Source organism: Somniosus microcephalus, chromosome 4, assembly GCF_052327205.1.
Source record: "Somniosus microcephalus isolate GS21.2 chromosome 4, FLI_Smic_1.0, whole genome shotgun sequence".
In the NCBI taxonomy this organism is placed as follows: Eukaryota; Metazoa; Chordata; class Chondrichthyes; order Squaliformes; family Somniosidae; genus Somniosus; species Somniosus microcephalus.
Window position 1 is genome coordinate 84,851,495 of NC_140990.1, and position 23,336 is coordinate 84,874,830.

The 23,336-nt window shown below is 50.7% G+C and overlaps 1 pseudogene; it reads right to left on the reverse strand.

Annotated features, from left to right (window-relative positions):
- The window catches only part of LOC147119404 (uncharacterized), a 113,408-nt pseudogene that overhangs the window by 62,361 nt on the left and 27,711 nt on the right, over window positions 1-23,336 (reverse strand).

Consider the following 23,336-nt stretch of genomic DNA (forward strand, 5'->3'; position numbering starts at 1 on the left):
CAATTCAACACTGGTGTGTCAGCAGGTGGGATGACCGAAAGAATCTCTTCCCACACACGGAGCAGGTGAACGGTCTCTCCCCAGTGTGAACTCGCTTGTGTCTCAGCAGGTGGGGTGAATTAGTGAATCCCTTCCCACACACAGTGCAGGTGAACGGTCTCTCCCCAGTGTGAACTCGCTTGTGTCTCAGCAGGTGGGGTGAATTAGTGAATCCCTTCCCACACACAGTGCAGGTGAACGGTCTCTCCCCAGTGTGAACTCGCTTGTGTCTCAGCAGGTGGGGTGAATTAGTGAATCCCTTCCCACACACAGTGCAGGTGAACGGTCTCTCCCCAGTGTGAACTCGCTTGTGTCTCAGCAGGTGGGGTGAATTAGTGAATCCCTTCCCACACACAGTGCAGGTGAACGGACTCTCCATCGTGTTAACCCGCTGGTGTCTCACCAGCTGGGATGACTGAATCCCTTCCCACACTTGGAGCAGGAGAATGGCCTCTCCCCGGTGTGACTGCGTCGATGAGTTTCCAGCCGGTACAGGGAGCTGAATCCCTTCCCACAGTCCTCACATTTCCACAGTTTCTCCGTGGTGCGGGTGTCCTTGTGTCTCTCCCGGTTGGACGATCAGTTAAAGCCTCGTCCACACACAGAACACGTGTACGGTTTCTCCCCGCTGTGAACGGTGCGATGTTTTTTCAGGCTGTGTAACTGGTTAAAGCTCTTTCCACAGTCAGCGCACTGGAACACTCTCACTCGGGTGTGTGTGTCTCGGTGCTTTTCCAGTCACACTGATGTTTGAAATCTTTTCCCACAGACAGAACAGACAAACATTTCTCCTTCCACATTCAAAGGGTGATGATATTCAGGTCCTGATGAATGGAGTGACTCTGTCAGATCTTGATGTGATGTTTGGTCTGAGTTTGCGGTGTGTAAATGCTGCCCTTCTCACAGCCTGTAAAAGGTGTTTACAAAAGCCATCACTGTGAGTCCAGGATAGAAATTGACAAGATTCTCTCCTCCTGGTTCCTGGCCAAGGGGGCCGCGCATGCACCCGGCTGCCCCTGAGCCTCTCAAGATGGCGGCCGTTAACCCGGGCCTGTCACTGGGAGAAAGCCCCGCAGCTGCCGCCCCGCTCGGGGCAAACGCCCGGCCCGGAGGCTCTTGTTCGGGGCCTGAGGCCCACCCCGGGTGTGTGTGAATCGGATAATGTTGAGTGTTTTAATAATGGAGCCTGGGGCCGCACTCGGGGTGTGAGCAGCCCGCGTCCCCCCGGGGTTCATGAACCCGCTCCCTGAGCTCGGGGTGTGAGCGGCCCGCGTCCTCCCGGGGTTCATGAACCCGCTCCCTGAGCTCGGGGTGTGAGCGGCCCGCGTCCCCCCGGGGTTCATGAACCCGCTCCCTGAGCTCGGGGTGTGAGCAGCCCGCGTCCCCCCGGAGTTCATGAACCCGCTCCCTGAGCTCGGGGTGTGAGCGGCCCGCGTCCCCCCGGAGTTCATGAACCCGCTCCCTGAGCTCGGGGTGTGAGCGGCCCGCGTCCCCCCGGGGTTCATGAACCCGCTCCCTGAGCTCGGGGTGTGAGCGGCCTGCGTCCCCCCGGGGTTCATGAACCCGCTCCCTGAGCTCGGGGTGTGAGCGGCCCGCGTCCCCCCGGGGTTCATGAACCCGCTCCCTGAACTCGGGGTGTGAGCGGCCCGCGTCCTCCCGGGGTTCATGAACCCGCTCCCTGAGCTCGGGGTGTGAGCAGCCCGCGTCCCCCCGGAGTTCATGAACCCGCTCCCTGAGCTCGGGGTGTGAGCAGCCCGCGTCCCCCCGGAGTTCATGAACCCGCTCCCTGAACTCGGGGTGTGAGCGGCCCGCGTCCTCCCGGGGTTCATGAACCCGCTCCCTGAGCTCAGGGTGTGAGCGGCCCGCGTCCCCCCGGGGTTCATGAACCCGCTCCCTGAGCTCGGGGTGTGAGCGGCCCGCGTCCCCCCGGGGTTCATGAACCCGCTCCCTGAGCTCGGGGTGTGAGCGGCCCGCGTCCTCCCGGGGTTCATGAACCCGCTCCCTGAGCTCGGGGTGTGAGCGGCCCGCGTCCCCCCGGGGTTCATGAACCCGCTCCCTGAGCTCGGGGTGTGAGCGGCCCGCGTCCCCCCGGGGTTCATGAACCCGCTCCCTGAGCTCGGGGTGTGAGCGGCCCGCGTCCCCCCGGAGTTCATGAACCCGCTCCCTGAGCTCGGGGTGTGAGCGGCCCGCGTCCCCCCGGGGTTCATGAACCCGCTCCCTGAGCTCAGGGTGTGAGCAGCCCGCGTCCCCCCGGGGTTCATGAACCCGCTCCCTGAGCTCGGGGTGTGAGCGTCCCGCGTCCCCCCGGGGTTCATGAACCCGCTCCCTGAGCTCGGGGTGTGAGCGTCCCGCGTCCCCCCGGGGTTCATGAACCCGCTCCCTGAGCTCGGGGTGTGAGCGGCCCGCGTCCCCCCGGGGTTCATGTACCCGCTCCCTGAGCTCGGGGTGTGAGCGGCCCGCGTCCTCCCGGGGTTCATGAACCTGCTCCCTGAGCTCGGGGTGTGAGCGGCCCGCGTCCTCCCGGGGTTCATGAACCCGCTCCCTGAGCTCGGGGTGTGAGCGTCCCGCGTCCCCCCGGGGTTCATGAACCCGCTCCCTGAGCTCGGGGTGTGAGCGGCCCGCGTCCCCCCGGGGTTCATGAACCCGCTCCCTGAGCTCAGGGTGTGAGCGGCCCGCGTCCCCCCGGAGTTCATGAACCCGCTCCCTGAGCTCAGGGTGTGAGCGGCCCGCGTCCCCCCGGGGTTCATGAACCCGCTCCCTGAGCTCGGGGTGTGAGCGGCCCGCGTCCCCCCGGAGTTCATGAACCCGCTCCCTGAGCTCGGGGTGTGAGCGGCCCGCGTCCCCCCGGGGTTCATGAACCCGCTCCCTGAGCTCGGGGTGTGAGCGGCCCGCGTCCCCCCGGAGTTCATGAACCCGCTCCCTGAGCTCGGGGTGTGAGCGGCCCGCGTCCCCCCGGGGTTCATGAACCCGCTCCCTGAGCTCGGGGTGTGAGCAGCCCGCGTCCCCCCGGGGTTCATGAACCCGCTCCCTGAGCTCGGGGTGTGAGCAGCCCGCGTCCTCCCGGGGTTCATGAACCCGCTCCCTGAGCTCGGGGTGTGAGCGGCCCGCGTCCCCCCGGGGTTCATGAACCCGCTCCCTGAGCTCAGGGTGTGAGCGGCCCGCGTCCCCCCGGGGTTCATGAACCCGCTCCCTGAACTCGGGGTGTGAGCGGCCCGCGTCCCCCCGGGGTTCATGAACCCGCTCCCTGAGCTCGGGGTGTGAGCGGCCCGCGTCCCCCCGGGGTTCATGAACCCGCTCCCTGAGCTCGGGGTGTGAGCAGCCCGCGTCCTCCCGGGGTTCATGAACCCGCTCCCTGAGCTCGGGGTGTGAGCGGCCCGCGTCCCCCCGGGGTTCATGAACCCGCTCCCTGAGCTCGGGGTGTGAGCGGCCCGCGTCCCCCCGGGGTTCATGAACCCGCTCCCTGAGCTCGGGGTGTGAGCAGCCCGCGTCCTCCCGGGGTTCATGAACCCGCTCCCTGAGCTCGGGGTGTGAGCGGCCCGCGTCCCCCCGGGGTTCATGAACCCGCTCCCTGAGCTCTGGGTGTGAGCGGCCCGCGTCCCCCCGGGGTTCATGAACCCGCTCCCTGAGCTCGGGGTGTGAGCGTCCCGCGTCCCCCCGGGGTTCATGAACCCGCTCCCTGAGCTCGGGGTGTGAGCAGCCCGCGTCCCCCCGGGGTTCATGAACCCGCTCCCTGAGCTCGGGGTGTGAGCAGCCCGCGTCCCCCTGGGGTTCATGAACCCGCTTCCTGAGCTCGGGGTGTGAGCGGCCCGCGTCCCCCCGGGGTTCATGAACCCGCTCCCTGAGCTCTCTCACCTGATGTGTCAGCGGCTGCTGCCAAGGTCCGCGCATGCTCAGCTCACCTCCTGTTGTTCAGGTTTAAAGGTCAAGCCCCGCCCCTCACACACTCCGACTGGTTGGAGGACCAACTGCCCGCTCAGTCCTCCAGCCCTGCCCCGCTCTTCCTATTGGCCCGGAGCTCCCGTCAATCACCCGGGCAGTGTGAGCTGAGCATGCGCGGACCTTGGCAGCAGACGCTGACACATCAGGTGAGAGAGCTCAGGGAGCGGGTTCATGAACCCCGGGGGGACGCGGGCTGCTCACACCCCGAGTGCGGCCCCAGGCCCCATTATTAAAACACTCAACATTATCCGCTTCACAAACACCCGGGGTGGGCCCCAGGCCCCGAACAAGAGCCTCCGGGCCGGGCGTTTGCCCCGAGCGGGGCGGCAGCTGCGGGGCTTTCTCCTGGTGACAGGCCCAGGGTAACGGCCGCCATCTTGAGAGGCTCAGGGGGCAGCAGGGCGCATGCGCAGCCCCCTTGGCCAGGAACCAGGAGGAGAGAATCTTGTCAATTTCTATCCTGGACTCACAGTGATGGCTTTTGTAAACTCCTTTTACAGGCTGTGAGAAGGGCAGCATTTACACACCGCAAACTCAAACCACCAACAACAACTTACCTTTATATAGCACCTTTAAAATATCACAGTAACGCAGTCAGACAATAATCGACACACATACTTTGTTTGTGGTCCAGTGCACTGACACAAAGTTCCTTCACAACTGTAACAATTTTATTGCGGTTGCTGTGAAGGCTGCGCTCACTCTGCTCGTACACCTGGTCTCCAAAGGAGGCAAAACAGGACTAATGCTGCCGAGCTCAGCTCTTTTTGATCAGAAAATATCAACTGTTTCGCCTCGCCAGGAAATGCACAAAAGGGGCAGCAGTGCTGATTGGCTGCCCAGGAAAGTCCTATTTAGATTAAACTCCTTCACCCAGAGAGTGCTGAGAACGTGGAACTTGCTGACACAGGGAGTAGTTGAGGCGAAGAGCAGAGATGCATTTAAGGGGAAGCTGGATAAACATATGGGAGAAAGGAATAGAAGGAGATGCTGGTAGGGTGAGATGAAGAGAGATGGGAAGAGGCTCGTGTGGAGCATAAACACCGCATGGACCAGTTGGGCCGATTGGCCTGTTTCTGTGCTGTACAATCTATGTAATTCTATGTAATAAGAGAGGATAGAATGTTCCATGGAAACTAGAATTATCTGTTCTGCATTTTTATCCTGAACTTACAGCGATGTCTTTTGTAAACTGCTTTTACAGGGAATATCACCAGCCTTTGAATGTGGAAGGAGAAATGTTTGCCTGTTCTGTCTGTGGGAAAAGATTTCAAACATCAGTGTGACTGGAAAAGCACCGAAACACACACACCTGAGTGAGAGTGTTCCAGTGCACTGACTGTGGAAAGAGCTTTAACCAGTTACACAGCCTGAAAAAACATCGCACCATTCACAGCAGGGAGAAACCATACACAGAAATCACAGAAACCCCACAGTGCAGATAGAGGCCATTTCGGCCCATCGAGCCCGCACCGACACATATCCCACCCGATCCCCGTAACCCCTACACCAACACATATCCCACCCTATCCCCGTAACCCCGCGTATTTAATCCCCCTAACACTAAGGGTCAATTTATCATAGCCAATCAACCTAACCTGCACATCTTTGGACTGTGGGAGGAAACCGGAGGAAACCCACGCAAACACGGGGAGAATGTGCAAACTCCACACAGTCACCCGAGGCCGGATTCGAACCCGGGTCCCTGGCGCTGTGAGGCAACAGTGCTAACCACTATGCCACCATGCTCCCGTACCGTACACGTGTTCTGTGTGTGGACGAGGCTTCAACCGATCATCCAACCTGGAGAGATACAAGGACACCCGCACCACGGAGAAACCGTGGAAATGTGGGGACTGTGGGAAGGGATTCAGCTCCCTGCAGCAGCTGGAAACTTATCGACGCAGTCACGCCAGGGAGAGGCCATTCACCTGCTCCGTGTGTGGGAAGGGATTCAGTCAGTCATCCCAGCTGGTGAGACACCAGCGAGTTCACACTGGAGAGAGGCCAGTCACCTGCACTGTGTGAGGGAAAAGATTTGCTCAATTAACCAACCTCATTGAACACCAACTTGTTCACACTGAAAAGAGACCCTTCAAATGTTCTGACTGTGGGAAGAGCTTTAAAAGCACAAGATATCTGCTGACACACCAACACACTCACACCAGAGAGAGGCCATTCACCTGCTCCGTGTGTGGGAAGGGATTCACTAATTCATCCCACCTGCTGAGACACCAGTGAGTTCACACTGGGGAGAGGTCGTTCACCTGCTCCGTGTGTGGGAAGGGATTCAATCAGTCATCCAACCTGCTGAAACACCAGCGAGTTCACACTGGGGCGAGGCCGTTCACCTGCTCAATGTGTGGGAAGGGATTCACTAATTCATCCCACCTGCTGAGACACCAGCGAGTTCACACTGGGGAGAGGCCGTTCACCTGCTCCGTGTGTGGGAAGGGATTTGCTCAATTAACCAGTCTCACTAAACACCAACTTGTTCACACTGAAAAGAGACCCTTCAAATGTTCTAAATGTGAGAAGAACTTTAAAACCAAAAGAGATCTGCTAACACACCAACACAGTCACACTGAGGAGAGGCCATTCACCTGCTCCGTGTGTGGGAAGGGATTCACTGATTCATCCCAACTGCTGAGACACCAGCAAGTTCACACTGGGGAGAGGCCATTCATCTGCTCCATGTGTGGGAAGACATTCACTCGGTCATCCCACCTGCTGAGACACCAGCTAGTTCACACTGGGGAGAGGCCGTTCACCTGCTCCATGTGTGGGAAGGGATTCACTCGGTCATCTCACCTGCTGACACACCAGTGAGTTCACAAGTGAATGCAGGGGTTGGATTCTGCTGTTGTTGCTGCTGTTAATCACATCCAGGACTGAACCATGTTCATTCTGACAGGTGGGGTTTGTTCCTGCTGATGAGAATAACTCCTGTAACTGGGCTGGAGTTTAATATTCTGGATAAATGTCAAATACACAGTGTGTCGAGTATTTGTTTCCTCCAAGATAAGAGGAGACTGATTGATGTCTGTTACAGACTGTTCAATTTTTGGGCCTTTTTCCTTTCTAACTCGAGATTATTTCAGTTCTAATATCTTCAGTTACTCTCAAGTCCCAGCTCCCCACACCTTCCAAAGAGCCTGTAATAGAAAATGACTGAAGATTTATTCCAGTATAACTATTGCTGTTGTCCAAGGAAAAAGGCTGTATTTCTATCGCACCTTTCACAACATAGAAACATAGAAGATAGGAGCAGGAGTGGCCATTCGGCCCCTCGAGCCTGCTCCGCCATTCAATGAGATCATGGCTGATCATCCAAAATCAGTACCTTGTCCCTGCTTTCTCCCCATATCCCTTGATCCCTTTAGCCTTAAGAAATATATCTAACTCTTCTTGAATATATTTAATGAATTGGCCTCAACTGCCTTCTGTGGTAGAGAATTCCACAGGTTCACCACTCTCTGGGTGAAGAAATTCCTCCTCATCTCTGTCCTAAACGGCTTACCCCTTATCTTTAGACTGTGACCCCTGGTTCTGGACTCCCCCGCCATTGGGAACATCCTTCCTGCATCTAGTCTGTCCAGTCCTGTTAGAGTTTTATAAGTTTCAATGAGATCCCCTCTCATTCTTCTAAACTCCAGCGAGTATAAGCCCAATCGACCCAATCTCTCCTCATACGTCATTCCTGCCATCCCTGGTATCAGCCTGGTGAATCTCCGCTGCACTCCCTCCATGACAAGAACATCCTTCCTCAGATAAGGCGACCAAAACTGCACACAATACTCAAGGTGTGGTCTCACCAAGGCCCTGTACAACTGCAGCAAGACATCCTTGTTCCTGTACTCAAACCCTCTCACTACGAAGGCCAACATACCATTTGCTTCTTAACTGCCTGCTGCACCTGCATGCTTACCTTCAGCAACTGGTGCACAAGGACACCCAGGTCTCGATGCACTTCTCCTTCTCCCAATAAACCTCAGGACGTCCCAAAGTGCGTTACAGACAAGGAAGTATTTTTGAAGTGTAGTCACTGTTCTAATGTAGGAAAACCGGCAGCTAATTTGTGCACAGCAAGCTCCCACAAACAGCAATGTGATATTGCCCAGATAATCTATATTACTGACGTTGATTGAGGATGGAAGGGGATGTGTAAAGAGATGGTCTGTGTGTAGAGATGTGAAAGAAGGAAACGGTGTGTGTGTGTGATAGTGACACAGCCTTGTGGTCACAGTCAGAACAATGACAGATATCCTTGTGGTTATGGATTGGGCAGGGCCAGGTCAATAATGTAGTAAACATGTTAAATATAAATATCGCCAGTTTAGCCGCAGCCTGGAAACATAGGGAAACAGAAAAGTAGGAGCAGGAGTAGGCCATTCGGCCCTTCGTGCATTCAGTATGATCATGGCTGATCCTCTATCTCAATACCATATCCCCGCTCTCTCCCCATACCCCTTGATGCCTTTTGTGTCTAGAAATCTATCGATCTCCTTCTTAAATATATTCAGTGACTTGGCCTCCACAGCCTTCTGTGGTAGAGAATTCCACAGGTTCACCACCCTCTGAGTGAAGAAATTTCTCCTCATCTCAGTCCTAAATGTCCTACCCCCGTATCCTGAGACTGTGACCCCCTCGTTCTAGACACTCCAGCCAGGGGAAACATCCTCCCTGCATCCAGTCTGTCTAGCCCTGTCAGAATTGTATACGTTTCAATGAGATCCACTCTCATTCTTCTAAACTCTAGTGAATACAGGCCTAGTCGACCCAATCTCTCCTCATACGACAGTCCTGCCATTCCAGGAATCAGTCTGGTGAACCTTCGCTGCACTCCCTCTATGGCAAGTATATCCTTTCTTAGGTAAGGAGACCAAAACTGCACACAGTACTCCAGGTGTGGTCTCACCAATGCCCTATATAACTGTAGTAAGACATCCTTGCTCCTGTACTCAAATCCTCTTGCAATGAAGGCCAACATACCATTTGCCTTCCTAACTGCTTGCTACACCTGCATGTTTGCTTTCAGTGACTGGTGTACAAGTACACCCAGGTCCCTTTGTACATCAACATTTCCCAATCTATCACCATTTAAATAATACTCTGCCTTTCTGTTTTTCCTACCGAAGTGGATAACTTCACATTTATCCACGTTATACTGCATCTGTCATGTATTTGCCCACTCGCTCAACTTGTCTAAATCGCCTTGAAGCCTCTTTGCATCCTCCTTACAATTCACAATCCCACCTAGTTTCGTGTCGTCAGCAAACTTGGAAATATTACATTTGGTTCCCTCATCCAAATCATTGATATATATTGTGAATAGCTGGGGCCCAAGCACTGATCCGTGCGGTACCCCACTAGTCACCGCCTGCCACCCCGAAAAGACCCATTTATTCCTACCCTCTGTTTCCTGTCTGTTAACCAATTTTCAATCCATGCCAGTATATTACCCCCAATCCCATGTGCTTTAATTTTACACACTAACCTCTTATGTGGGACTTTATCAAAGGCCTTCTGAAAATCCAAATACACCACATCCACTGGTTCTCCCTTATCTATTCTAATAGTTACATCCTCAAAAAATTCCAGCAGGTTTGTCAAACACGATTTCCCTTTCATAAATCCATGTTGACTTTGTCTAATCCCGTTGATATTTTCTAAGTGTCCTGTTATCACATCCTTCATAATAGACTCTAGCATTTTCCCTACTACTGATGCTAGGCTAAACATTTCTTTAAACATAGCTTGTTAGAACAGACCTGGGGAAAAGAGAGCTCTGAATCCGCTGTATTATCCCTGTTCTCCGGATCGGGTAAGTATGTCTGTATTTTTGCAGTGCTGTTAATAAAGTCAGTAAAAGACAATCTGTTGTTGTGAGCTTGATTATCTGGTGTCTGAAACCACAAGACTCAATTTTGAACAAGATGAACAAGTAAACACATCACGGCCCAATACTCCAGCTCTACATTCACAGGAGAAAGTCTGTTATCACACTCCTCAAGTGGACAGAATAAAGAAAGATCCCAACTCAAAGAATTCAAGAATAATTTGTAAATACCTTTCAAATCCTGAGAGGTTCCAACTGGTGAGTAGGGGCGAAAGAGGAGTTGGGGTGAGGGGGTTGGAGGGTAGGGGTGAAAGAGGAGCTGGGGTGAGGGGGATGGAGAGTAGTGGTGAAAGAGAAGTTGGGGTGAGGGGGATAGAGAGTAGGGGTGAAAGAGGAGTTGGGGTGAGGGGGATAGAGAGTAGGGGTGAAAGAGGAGTTGGGGTGAGGGGGATGGAGAGTAGTGGTGAAAGAGGAGTTGGGGTGAGGGGGATGGAGAGTAGTGGTGAAAGAGGAGTTGGGGTGAGGGGGGTTGGAGAGTAGGGGTGAAAGGGGAGTTGGGGTGAGGGGGTTGGAGAGTAGGTGAAAGAGGAGTTGGGGTGAGGGGGATGGAGAGTAGTGGTGAAAGAGGAGTTGGGGTGAGGGGGGTTGGAGAGTAGGGGTGAAAGGGGAGTTGGGGTGAGGGGGTTGGAGAGTAGGGGTGAAAGAGGAGTTGAGGTGAGGGTTGGAGAGTAGGGGTGAAAGGGGAGTTGGGGTGAGGGGGTTGGAGAGTAGGGGTGAAAGAGGAGTTGAGGTGAGGGTTGGAGAGTAGGGGTGAAAGGGGAGTTGGGGTGAGGGGGGTTGGAGAGAAGGGGTGAAAGAGGAGTTGGGGTGAGGGGAGTTGGAGAGTAGGAGTGAAAGAGGAGTTGGGGTGAGGGGGTTGGAGAGTAGGGGTGAAAGAGGAGTTGGGGTGAGGGGGGTTGGAGAGTAGGGGTGAAAGAGGAGTTGGGGTGAAGGGGTTGGAGAATAGGGGTGAAAGAGGAGTTGGGGTGAGGGGGGTTGGAGAGTAGGGGTGAAAGAGGAGTTGGGGTGAGGGGTTGGAGAGTAGGGGTGAAAGAGGAGTTGGGGTGAGGGGGTTGGAGAGTAGGGGTGAAAGAGGAGTTGGGGTGAGGGGAGTTGGAGAGTAGGAGTGAAAGAGGAGTTGGGGTGAGGGGGGTTGGACAGTAGGGGTGAAAGAGGAGTTGGGGTGAAGGGGTTGGAGAATAGGGGTGAAAGAGGAGTTGGGGTGAGGGGGGTTGGAGAGTAGGGGTGAAAGAGGAGTTGGGGTGAGGGGTGTTGGAGAGTAGGGGTGAAAGAGGAGTTGGGGTGAGGGGGGTTGGAGAGTAGGGGTGAAAGAGGAGTTGGGGTGAGGGGGTTGGAGAGTAGGGGTGAAAGAGGAGTTGGGGTGAGGGGAGTTGGAGAGTAGGAGTGAAAGAGGAGTTGGGGTGAGGGGGGTTGGACAGTAGGGGTGAAAGAGGAGTTGGGGTGAGGGGGGTTGGACAGTAGGGGTGAAAGAGGAGTTGGGGTGAGGGGGGTTGGAGAGTAGGGGTGAAAGAGGAGTTGGGGTGAGGGGTTGGAGAGGGGGTGAAAGAGGAGTTGGGTTTGGGGGGTTGGAGAGTAGGGGTGAAAGGGGAGTTGAGGTGAGCACTAAGCCCCTCATAGCCCGCTCGTGCTCGCTGATCCTCCAATCACAGCCTGACTCTTTCCCCGCGGGGTTCGAGTGCTCAGGTTCTGTGGTGACAAGTGGTCCTCATGTTTTTATCCAGGACAGGCCTCAGCCCAATCACTTGCTCCAAATGTTGATGCAATGGTTCAAGCTGAGAGGTGCCAGGGATCGGGAGCAGCAGCAGCTGTAAATAAAACCTTACTGTAAATAATCACCGATATAGTTTTTCATCATTTATTCCTATTTTAATCACTTTTGCTGAATGTGGCCCACAACAAGTGGCAGGATATCGGATCAGACCCACCATAGAAAATGAGTTTGACACCCCTGAGGTCGATAATGTCAACCGGATTCCCCTCATCCACCAACCAAGCAACTTCTTCACAAAACTCCAGCTAGTTTGTAGACGTGACCTTGTTTTCCACGTGCTAACTACCGAAGTGATCCAGGTAGTGGATTAACTCTGACTCAGATACAGCCAGTGTTGTGTCCTGATATTAACTCTGACTCAGATACAGCCAGTGTTGTGTCTTGACATTAACTCTGACTCAGATACAGCCAGTGTTGTGTCCTGACATTAACTCTGACTCAGATACAGCCAGTGTTGTGTCTTGACATTAACTCTGACTCAGATACAGCCAGTGTTGTGTCCTGACATTAACTCTGACTCAGATACAGCCAGTGTTGTGTCCTGACATTAACTCTGACTCAGATACAGCCAGTGTTGTGTCCTGATATTAACTCTGACTCAGATACAGCCAGTGTTGTGTCCTGACATTAACTCTGACTCAGATACAGCCAGTGTTGTGTCCTGACACTAACTCTGACTCAGATACAGCCAGTGTTGTGTCTTGACATTAACTCTGACTCAGATGCAGCCAGTGTTGTGTCCTGACATTAACTCTGACTCAGATACAGCCAGTGTTGTGTCCTGACATTAACTCTGACTCAGATACAGCCAGTGTTGTGTCTTGACATTAACTCTGACTCAGATACAGCCAGTCTTCTGTTTTGACATTAACTCTGTAAGGAGGGATGATATATTAGCAGGTTCCTCTAATGAGGCCATATGGGTAGAACTTAAAAACAGAAAGGGGGCAAGCACTTTGCTGGGAGTGTACTATAGGCCCCCAAACAGTCAGGGGGAGATAGAGGAACAGATATGTAGGCAAATCTCAGACAAGTGTAGAAATAATAGGGTAATAATAGTGGGGGATTTCAACTTCCCCAATATTAATTGGGATAGTCAGAGTGTGAAAGGCTTAGAGGGTGCAGAATTCTTAAAGTGCATCCAGGAGAGCTTTTTGAGCCAACCTGTAGAAAGTCCTACAAGAGAGGGGGCGGTACTGGACCTAATTCTAGGGAATGTAGCCGGGCAAGCGGTGGAAGTGTCAGTAGGAGAGCATTTTGGCAACAGTGACCATAATTCGGTGAGATTTAAGGTGGTCATGGAAAAAGACAAAGACGGCCCGGAAATAAGGGTTCTAAATTGGGGGAAGGCCAATTTTAATATGATAAGGCAGGATCTGGCCAAAGTGGACTGGGAGCAGCTACTTGTAGGAAAATCCACATCAAAGCAGTGGGAGACTTTCAGAAGGGAAATAGAGAGAGTACAACGCCAACATGTTCCAGTAAAGGTCAAGGGTGGGACCAACAAGCAAAGGGAACCTTGGATGACAAGGGATATACAAAAATGCATTAGGAAAAAAAGGGGGGCTTTTGGCAGTTACAAAAGACTAAAGATGGAGGAAGCCCTAGAGGAGTATAAAAAGTGCAGGGGCATACTTAAAAAAGAAATTAGGAGAGCGAGGAGGGGCCATGAAATAACACTGGCGAGCAAAATAAAGGAAAATCCTAAGATGTTTTATAAGTATATTAAGGGCAAGAGGATAACCAGGGGAAGGGTAGGGCCCATTAGGGACCAAAGTGGCAATCTGTGTGTAGAGCCAGATGATGTAGGCGGGGTTTTAAATGAATTTTTTGCATCTGTGTTCACTATGGAGAAAGACGATGTAGACATAGAAATCGGGCAAGGGGACTGTGATATACTTGAACATATTACCATCGAAAGGGAGGAGGTACTAGCGGTTTTAGCAGGCCAAAAAGTGGATAAATCCCCAGGCCCGGACGAGATGTATCCCAGGCTGCTGTGTGAGGCAAAGGAGGAGATTGCAGGGGCTCTGACACAAATTTTCAGAACCTCTCTGGCCACAGGGGATGTACCAGAGGACTGGAGAACAGCTATTGTAGTACCATTATTCAAGAAGGGTAGCAGGGATAAACCAGGGAATTACAGGCCAGTGAGCCTAACATCTGTGGTAGGGAAATTATTGGAAAAAGTTCTGAGCGACAAAATTAGTCTCCACTTGGAGAGGCAAGGATTAATCGGGAATAGTCAGCATGGCTTTGTCAAGGGTAAATCATGTCTGACAAATCTGATTGAATTTTTCGAGGGGGTGACTAGGTGTGTGGATGAGGGAAATGCTGTGGATGTGGTATACATGGACTTCAGTAAGGCTTTTGACAAAGTCCCGCATAGGAGACTGGTCAAGAAGGTAAGAGCCCATGGGATCCAGGGTGCCTTGGCACGTTGGATCCTAAACTGGCTGAGTGGCAGGAGGCAGAGGGTGATGGTCGAAGGTTGTTTTTGTGACTGGAAGCCTGTGTCCAGTGGGGTACCTCAGGGATCGGTGCTGGGTCCCTTGCTGTTTGTGATCTACATAAATGATTTGGATGAGAATGTAAAAGGTATGATCAGTAAGTTCGCAGATGACACGAAAATTGGTGGGGTGGTAAATTGCGAGGAGGAAAGCCTCAGGCTACAGGACGATATAAACGGGTTGGTCAGATGGGCGGAAAAGTGGCAAATGGAATTTAACCCTGAAAAGTGCGAGGTGATGCATTTTGGACGGACAAATAAGGCAAGGGAATACACAATGAGTGGTAGGACCCTAGGAAGTACAGAGGGTCAGAGGGACCTTGGTGTACATGTACATAGATCCCTGAAGGCAGTGGAACAGGTAGATAAGGTGGTTAAAAAGGCATATGGGATACTTGCCTTCATTAGCCGAGGCATAGAATATAAGAGCAGGGAGGTTATGATGGAGCTGTACAAAACGCTGGTAAGGCCACAGCTGGAGTACTGTGTGCAGTTCTGGTCGCCTCACTATAGGAAGGATGTGATTGCTTTGGAGAGGGTGCAGAGAAGATTCACCAGGATGTTACCTGGGATGGAGCGCCTCAGCTATGAAGAAAGACTAAACAGGCTGGGGTTGTTTTCCTTGGAGCAAAGAAGGCTGAGGGGGGACCTGATTGAGGTGTACAAAATGATGAGGGGCATAGATAGGGTAAAGAAGAACTTTTCCCCTTAGTAGGGGGGTCAATAACAAGGGGGCATAGATTCAAGGTAAGGGGCAGGAGGTTTAGAGGGGATTTGAGGAGGAACTTTTTCACCCAGAGGGTGGTTGGAGTCTGGAACTCACTGCCTGAAAGGGTGGTAGAGGCAGGAACCCTCACAACATTCAAGAAGCATTTGGATGAGCATTTGAAATGCCATTGCATACAAGGCTATGGACCAAATGCTGGAAAATGGGATTAGATTGGACAGGGCTTGATGGACGGCGCAGACATGATGGGCCGAAGGGCCTCTTTCTGTGCTGTATAACTCTATGGGCTGGAAATTCAGTAGGCTTTGCGCCCAGTTTTCGCCCAAAGAGGGCTTTTGCGCCACTTGCTGAGATTGCGTCGATATTCAGCGCTGCGGTAATGGCGGCGTTAGCCAGTAGCGCTGCGCCACCACCAATGACGTCATCGGTGTGCACAGTGCCCCGCTACCGCCCCAACCGGCATATTTAGTTGCGGCCACCTCTTCCGCAGCGGCCGCAAACAGCGATCTGAAAACGGGGCCGTCCTGCAGCCTTAGTGGGGCGAGTTAAGGCGGAGGTGCGGCCGGCCGCTTTTTCGGCGGCTGCCTGCCCGCACCTCCTTCCCCGGCCTCCTCCACCGCCCCCCCCGTGGCATTGCCGGCTGTTTTCCGGGAGCCCGGCACTTCTCCGTGGTGCCGGGCTCATTTGCCGGCACTAGCGAGCGGCGATCTCGCTGTTGCAGGCACCTCCCCCTTAAGAGAGGGAGGAAGACCTGCAGTACCGCAGCCTGCCGCTCCGCAGCGGGTGGCGCTGCGGCACCTAGCGCACCGAAATTCAGTTTCAGCGCCCCAAGCGGGGGCGGCCACACCCTTGAATAGCGGCCGGCTTCGACTTGGGGCGCTGAAACTGAATTTCTGGCGGGCGCAAGTGGCTCCGCGCGCAACGGTAACTTCTGGGTGCAAGCGAGCTGGCGGGCCCAAACTGAATTTCTAGGCCTATGACTCTATGACTGACTGACTCAGATACAGCCAGTGTTGTGTCTTGACATTAACTCTGACTCAGATACAGCCAGTGTTGTGTCTTGACATTAACTCTGACTCAGATACAGCCAGTGTTGTGGCTTGACATGATGCTTTCTGCTGGATGAATGGAACACTTTCACATTTGAACAGCCAGGAGTTTGCCCTCCTCTGGTCACACATGCCTTTGCATAAAATTCCTTTGTGCACTATTTTAACACAGCTATTACATCTTTAAAATAAGAGAGTTTCATGACTGTTACACAAAGGCACATTTCCCAAATGCACTAACCGGTAGAGAAAATTAAAGCCCTCAGGTTAACATCGGGAAGTCTGAAAATGAAGGGGGATTTTACATTTCTTTACAGAGTGTGGATTTTTTTTGCCAGAAACTGTTGTTGAAACAGAGTCCACGATTATTTTTTATCCACACCTTTGTTTTGTGCCCTTCCGCCTTTTTTCTCTCTCCCACATGGCAGCTGTCTCCCATTCTGCCAGCGCATCTCACACCTAATCTAGAGCCGTCTTTTGTCTCCACTAGTCCTATCACCATCTCGTCTCGGTTTGATTACCTCTTAATGTCTCTTCACTTCTCTTTTGTTCTTTCATCCCCATTTCCCAGCCCCCAAACTGGCCTTTTAATCTGTTTCATTTCCTGTGTTTTTTCTGTCCTGATGAAGGGTTTCGACCTGAAATGTTGACTCTATTTCTCTCTCCACGGATGTTGCCTGGCCTGCTGAGTTTTTCTAGCATTTTCTGTTGTTTCTCCAGTCCCTTGTTCAGGGTCCGGGGCCAGGGGAGGCTGTGGGCCTTTATTCCCCTTATTGGACACAAGGCTCTTTGTCTCACAACACACTGGCTCAGATTTTACTATAGGCTTTCAAAATTCATGAATAAAAGCAGATAAACCTCGTGCTTCTGTGGAACAAACTTTTTAATATTTGGGAGTAAAAGTACAAGTTTTTTTCCCTCTGGGGAATTTATTATTAGTTTCAGGAAACAACAACAACCACTTGTATTTATAAAGCGCCTTTAATGTAGTAAAACGTCCCGAGGCTCTTCACAGGATCGTTATAAAACAAAATTTGACACCGAGCCACATAAGGAGATATTCAGGCAGATGACCAAAAGCTTGGTCAAAGAAGTAGGTTTTAAGGAGCATCTTAAAGAAGGAGAGAGAGGTAGAGAGATGGAGAGGTTTAGGGAAGGAATTCCAGAGCTTAGGGCCCAGGCAACTGAAGGCACGGCCACCAATGGTGGAGCGATTAAAATCGGGGATGCTCAAGAGGCCGGAATTAGAGAAGCGCAAACATCTCAGGAGGTTGTGGGGCTGGAAGAGATTACAGAGATAGGGAGCGGCGAGGCCACGGAGGGATTTGAAAACAAGGATGAGAATTTTAAGGATGAGACACTTGAGGAAAAGCAGGGAGTGGGGGAGGGTCAAGCCCTTATGGGACAGGGTCGCTAATTCTGTTCTGCTACAGTTACTGGGACAGACTGTATCTCCCCCTCTCCTCCACACAGGGATTTGTGGTAGTTAAAGGGACAGTGATTCTCCTTGTTCTGCGAGATTGTAATTAAAGGGTCACTACTCTGAGATGGCTGCGAACCTTTAGTGCCGCCAGCCTTTCTAAAACATCTTCCTTTCTTTGAGGATCTGTGTGAACTCGCTGGTGACTCAGCAGGTTGGATGAACTCTGAAACCTCTTTGCACAGTCAGAACATTTAAAGGATCTCTCATCGGTTCTGGGGCAGGAGGGATCTGGTTAACAGTGATTACAATATCATTAGGTTTAAAGTAGTTATGGAAAGGGACAAAGAAAAATCAACGGTGAAAATACCCAGCTGGAAGAGAACCAATTTCAGTGATTTGAGAAGGGATCAAGCACAGGTGGACTGGAAACAAAGATTGTCCAGGAAAACAGTGAATGACCAATGGCAGGTCTTCAAGGCTGAGATAGTTCGGCTAAACATAGAAACATAGAAGATAGGAGCAGGAGTAGGCCATTCGGCCCCTCGAGCCTGCTCCGCCATTCAATGAGATCATGGCTGATCATCCAAATTCAGTACCCTGTCCCTGCTATCTCCATATATCCCTTGATCCCTTTAGCCTTAAGAAATATATCCAACTCCTTCTTGAATATATTTAATGTATTGGCCTCAACTGCCTTCTGTGGTAAAGAATTCCACAGGTTCACCACTCTCTGGTTAAGAAATTCCTCCTCATTTCTGTCCTAAATGGCTTACCCCTTATCCTTAGACTGTGACCCCTGGTTCTGGACTCCCCAACCATCGGGAACATCCGATGGTGTTCAATCCAAGCATATTCCCATAAGGAGGAAAGAAGGGGCATCCAAAGCTAGAGCTCCCTGGATGTGAAAGGATATTGCGGTTAGAATAAAACAGAAAAAGGAGGTTTACGACAAATGTCAGGTACAGAATACAGAGAGTGTATGCAGAGCCGAACTAGGCAGATACCCACTGATAATAAACATCCAAAAACGAGCACTAAACTTCCTAAATCACCTCAAATCTAGCTCCCCAGACACCCTTCATTTCAAAGCCTTTCAGACCCAAGAGCTAAACCCAGAAAAGAGTCCCCTGAGTCAGCTGCTACGGAAACTAAGTACTCAGCCGGACCCTGACCAGCCCCAGACCAACACAGCCGCCCAAACACCAATCCGAGTGAACCAAATCATTAAAAAATGCAAAGAAACCTACCTGGAACATTGGAACAAAATAACCGAAAGCCAAAGCAGATTAGAATGTTACCGGGCCCTAAAAAGAGAATATAAACTGGCAGACTACCTCACGACCATCAGAGACACAAAACAGAGACAGACCCTCACCAGGTACAGACTAAGCGACCACCAACTGGAAATTGAAAAAGGCAGATACAAGAAATCCTGGCAGCCTAGAGAGAATAGAATATGCGATCAATGTCTGGCTGGCGAGGTTGAAACAGAAATGCATTTCCTCCTAAAATGCGAAAAATTCAACACATCAAGAAACATATTATTCAACAAGCTAAGCCAAACAACCCCAGATTTCAAGGAATTGGATGATCTGTCAAAATTGAGATTAGTCCTAGGAGAAGGAGACAGACCATACCTTGGGGCCAAATATGTAACAACATGTCACAACCTGAGGACTGTTTAAAATTAAGACTGTTTAAAATTAATATTGAACGTACCAAATGAAGTACAAAGACTGTTTAAAATTAATATTGTTTAAAAGTAATATTGTATGTACCCAACAAATGTCAAATCGATTGACACCTACAGAATGTTGGAAAACTGTACCTTTTTGCTATGTAAGCTTTGGCAATATGGTTCTCTGTAAACTTTCATGCCAATAAAGCATTTTAATTGGAATTGGAATTGGAGTGTGGGGGAAATTGAAACAGGGTATAAGAAGGGCAAAGAGACAATATGAGAAAAGATTAGCGGGTAACATAAAAGAGAACCCAAAAATCTTCTCTAAACATATGAAAAGTAAAAGGATAGTTAAAGGAATGGTGGGGCCGATTAGGGACCAAATAGGAGCTCATCATACGGAGGCAGAGGGCGTGGCTGAGGTACTGAATGAGTACTTAGCATCTGTCTCCACAAAAGAAGAGGATGAAGTTAATGTCGCAGTAGAGGAGGGGGGAGTAGAGAAATTGGATAAAAATGGATAGAAAGGAGGTGCTAAATAGGTTGTCATCACTCAAAGTTAACAAGTCACCCGGTCCAGATGTGATGCATCCTAGGTTGCTGAGGGAAGCTAGAGTGGAGATAGCAGAAGCTCCGACCACAATTTTTCAATCTCCCTCAGATATATGGGAGTGGTGCCAGAAGACTGGAGGATTGCAAATGTTACACCCCTGTTTAAAAAAGGGGAAGGGGGATAAACCTGGTAACTACAGGCCAATCAGTCTAATGTCAGTGGTGGGTGAACGACTAGAGACCATTGTCAAGGACAAAATTAATTCTCACTTGGAGAAGCATGGGTTAATAAGGGGCAGCCAGTGTGGGTTTGTTAAAGGTACATCGTGTCTGACTGAACTAATTGAGTTCTTTGATGAAGTAACAGAGGGTTGATGAAGGTAGTGCAGTAGATGTATATATGAACTTTTAAAAGGCATTTGATAAAGTACCACACAAGAGACTTACTCGGAAAATAGAAGCACATGGAATTAAAGGGCTGATGGTAATTTGGGTATACAATTGGCTAAGGGAGAGGAGGCAGTGAGCAGTGCTGAGGGATGTTTTTCTGACTGGAGGGAAGTATGCAGTGGGTTCCCACAGGGGTCGGGATTAGGACCATTGCTTTTCTTGTTATTTATAACTGACCTGGACTTGGTACAATTTCAAAGTTTACGGATGATACAAAACTTGGCAACATAGTAAATAGTGAGCATAGTAGTAGCAGACTTCAGAAGGACAGAGACAGACTGTGAAATGAGCAGACACAAGGCAGATGAAATTAAATGAGGATAAGTGTGAAGTGATGCACTTTGGGAGAAACAACAGGGAGAGGCCGTATAATCTAAATGGGACTATTTTGAGGGGGTGCAAGAGCAGAGGGACCTGGGGGTCCATATTCACAAATCTTTGAAAGTGCCACGGCAAGTTGGTGAGGCGGGTCAGAAAGCAGATGGGATACTTGGCTTTGCAAATAGGGCCATTGAATACAAAAACAAGGAAGTTACACTAAACCTTTACAAATCACTAGTTAGGAACATAGGACAGGAGGAGGCCATTCAGCCCCTCGAGCCTGTTCCGCCATTCAATGAGATCATGGCTGATCTGTGACCTAACTCCATACACCCGCCTTTGGCCCATATCCCTTAATACCTTTGGGTAACAAAAACCTATCAATCTCAGATTTAAAATTAACAATTGATCTCGCATCAATTGCCGTTTGCGGAAGAGAGTTCCAAACTTCTACCACCCTTTGTGTGTAGAAGTGTTTCCTAATTTCACTCCTGAAAGGTCTGGCTCTAATTTTTAGACTATGTCCCCAGTCCTAGAATCCCCAACCAGCGGAAATAGTTTCTCTCTATCTACCCTATCTGTTCCCCTTAATATCCTGAAAACTTCGATCAGATCACACCTTAACCTTCTAAATTCCAGGGAATACAACCCTAATTTATATAATCTCTCCCCGTAACTTAACCCTTGGAGTCCGGGTATCATTCTGGTAAACCTACGCTGCACTCCCTCCAAGGCCAATATATCGTGACTGTCTGTGTGGAGTTTGCACATTCTCCCCGTGTTTGCGTGGGTTTTCTCCGGGTGCTCCGGTTTCCTCCCACAGTCCAAAAATGTGCGGGTTAGGTTGATTGGCTATGATAAAAATTGACCCTTAGTGTTAGGGGGATTAAATACGTGGGGTTACGGGGATAGGGTGGGATATGTGTTGGTGTAGGGGTTACGGGGATCGGGTGGGATATGTGTCGGTGCAGGCTCGATGGGCCGAAATAGCCTCTATCTGTACTGTGAGGTTTCTGTGATTCTGTGATATCCTTCCTAAGGTGTGATGCCCAGAACTGCTCACAGTACTCCAGGTGTGGTCTAACCAGGTGATGTGCCTTCAATAACCACAAAACTAGAAGTTATTAACTTAAACAAGTTGGCTTTTAATCACTAAGATCAGAGCTAACATCTCAACACACCGACTGGCTCACAGGAATGAGTCATACAGATCCTGGGATCTTTATGTAAGAGAAGTCAGGGGCGGAGCCAAGAGCCAAGACCTGGAACCTTCCAGGTTAGTCAGGAAAGAGGAAGTGAAACTATACACCGTGTGGGGGAGGGTAATATACATGAGTGCAAAACGAATACAGGCAAGAACGAATACAGGCAAGACAAACAGATTTCATTACACCAGGGTTTTGTACAGCTGCAGGGTTTTGGCCTCAGCTGGAGTCTTGTGTACAGTTCTGGGCACCAGACTTTAGGAAGCATGTCAAGGCCTTGGAGAAGGTGCAGAGGAGGTTGACCAGGATGGTACCAGGGATGAGGGACTTCAGTTATGTGGAAAGATTGGAGAAGCTGGGATTGTTCCCCTTAGAGCAGAGAAGGTTAAGAGGAGACCTAATAGAGGTGTTCAAACTGATGAGGGGTTTTGATCGAGCAAGTAGGGAGAAACTGTTCATTCTGGCAAGTGGGTCGGTAACCAAAGGTCACAGATTTAAAATAGTTACTAAAAGAACTAGAAGGGAAATGAGGAGAATTGTTTTCACACAGAGGGTTGTTAAGATCTGGAACGCACCATCTGAAAGGATGCTGGAATCAGGTTCCACAGGAACATTCAAACGGTAATTGGACATGTACTTGAAGAGCAAAATAAAGGAAAATCCTAAGATGTTTTATAAGTATATTAAGGGCAAGAGGATAACCAGGGAAAGGGTAGGGCCCATTAGGGACCAAAGTGGCAATCTGTGTGTAGAGCCAGATGATGTAGGCGGGGTTTTAAATGAATTTTTTTGCATCTGTGTTCACTATGGAGAAAGACGATGCAGACATAGAAATCGGGCAAGGGGACTGTGACATACTTGAACATATTAGCATCGAGAGGGAGGAGGTGCTAGTGGTTTTAGCAGGCCAAAAAGTGGATAAATCCCCAGGCCCGGACGAGATGTATCCCAGGCTGCTGTGGGAGGCAAAGGAGGAGATTGCAGGGGCTCTGACACAAATTTTCAGAACCTCTCCGGCCACAGGGGATGTACCAGAGGACTGGAGAACAGCTAATGTAGTACCATTATACAAGAAGGGTAGCAGGGATAAACCAGGGAATTACAGGCCAGTGAGCCTAACATCTGTGGTAGGGAAATTATTGGAAAAAATTCTGAGGGACAAAATTAGTCTCCACTTGGAGAGGCAAGGATTAATCGGGGATAGTCAGCATGGCTTTGTCAAGGGTAAATCATGTCTGACAAATCTGATTGAATTTTTCGAGGGTGTGACGAGGGGGGTGGATGAGGGAAATGCTGTGGATGTGGTTTACATGGACTTCAGTAAAGCCTTTGACAAAGTCCCGCATAGGAGACTGGTCAAGAAGGTAAGAGCCCATGGGATCCAGGGTGCCTTGGCGCGTTGGATCCTAAACTGGCTGAGTGGCAGGAGGCAGAGGGTGATGGTCGAAGGTTGCTTTTGTGACTGGAAGCCTGTGTCCAGTGGGGTACCTCAGGGATCGGTGCTGGGTCCCTTGTTGTTTGTGATCTACATAAATGATTTGGATGAGAATGTAAAAGGTATGATCAGCAAGTTCGCAGATGACACGAAAATTGGTGGGGTGGTAAATTGCGAGGAGGAAAGCCTCAGGCTACAGGACGATATAAACGGGTTGGTCAGATGGGCGGAAAAGTGGCAAATGGAATTTAACCCTGAAAAGTGCGAGGTGATGCATTTTGGACGGACAAATAAGGCAAGGGAATACACAATGAGTGGTAGGACCCTAGGAAGTAC